This window comes from Gracilinanus agilis, chromosome 1 (genome assembly GCF_016433145.1).
Source record: "Gracilinanus agilis isolate LMUSP501 chromosome 1, AgileGrace, whole genome shotgun sequence".
NCBI lineage: Eukaryota > Metazoa > Chordata > Mammalia > Didelphimorphia > Didelphidae > Gracilinanus > Gracilinanus agilis.
Genome location: NC_058130.1, coordinates 38,157,868 through 38,161,032, shown reverse-complemented (window position 1 = coordinate 38,161,032; position 3,165 = coordinate 38,157,868).

Sequence of the window (3,165 nt, the reverse complement as noted above, 5' to 3'; positions counted from 1 at the left end):
TAAATTATATAATATAAAATTGTATATATGTTTATTCTATATTTAGTATTATATTATATATTTATTACACATAATCATAGTATTATAGCTATAATAAATTATGTGGCCATGGATATTTTTGTACATATGGATCTTCTACCTTTTGTCTTTGATTTCTTGAAGGGATATTTTTAGTTGTACCAGAATTTAGTTGTACCAGAAACACTGGATTGTTTTTGCACTGAAGAAGGCAATTTGCAGCATGGCTCAACACATAAAACTGCTCCAGGGACACATATATGTAACACAGGAGAAAACAAAGAGATCCACCCTAAAATTGCTCTCTTCTTCCAAGACACACCATTCCTCTGAAGTAAAAGAATGGGTCAGTCTTTACACAGACCACTGAAGAAGCCAATTCCACCAAGCTTTTAGCCACTTGCTTAAAACAGGTGGGAGAAATGTTCTCAGGATTATCAACCCCAGCACAGGTTCTCTGGATTCCTTACTTGGCCAGTGCCATGATTTAAGGCAAAATAAGAAAATGATAAATGTGCATGAGTTGTCCAAACAGATCCACGCACCAAGCCCACATCCAAACGTGGCACTGTTTCTGGATGGTCCCTTGTATCGGCTACCACTGGCGAAGGTCTCAAAGGATGCTCCTGGCTCTCCTGGTCCTCAGAGGTGACTGATTGCACCACCTGTCGTGGTCTTGATGCTAGACAGTGATGGGCAAACTACAGCCCGAAGACCAGATGCAGCCCTTCTCCTTCATAATCTTTCAGTCATTAATAGGTCTTAGTATCACAAAAAAAATACAAGAATTTTGTAAAATGTATCATTGTTATTTTTAACAAATTATATTGGCCCGCCCCAATTTTTTTTTCCTTTCCTTTGACCCCCTCTTTAAAAAGTTTGCCCATCACTGTGCTAGGATCTTCTCCGTGGCTCTCTTTCCTGACCTGTGAAAACCCAAGAGGTCACAGCCTCCCACCTTGTTCTTCTGGACAAAAGAACAAACATAGAGACACAGAGACTGTATTATTTACAGCTCACTTGTCAGCCTCAAATGGGAAGTCAGCCTCTCTCCTTACAACCCTGTCTCTCTTCTCTCAACTATGCACCATTAGCAGGAAAGGGCTGGCCAAAGACAGAAGGCTGCCTGTTTCCCTAAGTGTTTGCCCAGTACTCTATTCCCATCGCCACAGTTGGGCTGTTTAGGATGATGGGTTTTATTATTATTATTATTATTGTTTTACTAGTTTTTTAAAAAATACAATTTACTATTCTGTTTCACTATTTACAATTGTGTTTTAATGTTAACATCTTGGAACCGGTATGATGCACTGAGTTTGGTCTGAGTTTGTTGCTTTTTTCATCTCCAGTATTGTAGTCATTGATTATTTCCTTCACTCTGTAACAACTCACTTAAGAGAAAAGGCACAGCAGAGATCAGCTTATCCAATCCTCAAAAAGAATCACAGCTTACCTGAGAAGAGGTGGTACCCAGCCTCTGCTTAAAGACCTCCAGTGAGGGAACCACTCATTTTTTCCAAAGGCAACCCATTTGGCTTTGGGACAGCTCAACTTGTTAGGACATCTGTCCTCAGAGCAAGCCTAAATTTCCTTTTTTTGCAGCTTCTTCCTAGGCTTCCCAGTCCTGCCCTCTGGGGACAAAGAGATAAAGTGTAATCCTGCTTCTACATGACTGCTTTTCAAATACTGGAAGATAGCTATCATGTTCCCCCTGAGCTTCTCTTCCTCAGGCTAAACATCTGGGGAAGAGTCTATTTAAGCCCTTCTCATTTGGTTTGGAATCAAGTCACTTTGCTATCCTGTTTACTCTTCTATGGATACTCTGGAGCTTATCAGTGTGCCTTCTTGAAGATGGAGCCCTGAACTGAATACGATACTCCCTCTATGATCTGACAAAGTCAGAGGACGGCAGACTAAATCTTTCTGCTTTCTAGAAGCTACGTCTGTTTAAATTGGCAGAATATTCCACACCAGTCCCGAGTCTCCAGATTTGCTTCATCATTTCCCAGAAACTTCTTCACCCTGATGTTCACTTTGTCCCTGGACTTCTCACACAGGCGGTACCTCCCCATCTCTTTAGTGTGCTGGAGCCAGCTTGAACCAGCTCCCCAGAGATGATCATTAAATTTACACTGCGAGCATTTACGCCCAGGAAATCAGCAAATGCTACAAATCAGGGCTTGATTTATTGTTCTGCTGATTGTCCCGACATAGTAAAGTGTTGGAGAAAATGTTCATAATGCAAATGAAAATTTTCAAGTATGGCATGTGCATATTGTTTCATATTGAACTTGCAGCCCACTAAAATAGGCTGAATATTTCTAGGATGAACTATTGTATAACAATGTCTCCTCTCTATCTTGTTTTTATGAAGTTGAGTTTTCGAATGTGAATATAAGTGTATTTATCCCTTATAATTTCATTTTATTAAATTCATTTCAATTATCTAGCCTATCAAGGTATTTTTAGATTATGAATCTGTCATCTAATATGTTAGTTATCTCTTCTAGCTTTGTGTTATTTGCAAATGTGATAAGTATACCATATGTCCCTTTGACCATGTCATTGGCAGAAATGTTAAGCAGCTTCTTTTTTTTAAGCCCTTATCTTCCATATTAGAATTGATACTGTGGATTGGTTCTAAGGCAGAAAAGCAGTAAAGGCTAAATAATGGGGGTTAAGTAACTTGCTCAAGGTCTCCCAGCTAGGAGGCCAAATTTGAACTCAGGATCTTCTATCTCTAGGCCTGGCTTTCAAGACACATCTCGCTGCCCCAAACAGTCTACTTCTAAACATATATCTTTGGGAAACTCCACTGGAGATCTTATGGATGGACATCCCTCGGGAGCTCGTCTTTAAATACAAGCCTTCGATTAAGGCAGAATCCTTGTAATTGTATATATCTTGTACCCCACACCTTGTCATTTCTTCTATAAGATTAGCATCATATGCTTTATCAAGCATTTGGCCAAAATCTAGATAAATGACAACTATCACATTCCCCTTAATCCTCTTTGAAAAAGGAAATAAAGATTGACTGAAATGACTCATTTTTGATGAAGCCATTCTGACTTTTTGTCATCCTTGTTTCCTTATCTTCCTCTCTCTCTCTCTCTCTCTCTCTCTCTCTCTCTCTCTCTCTCTCTC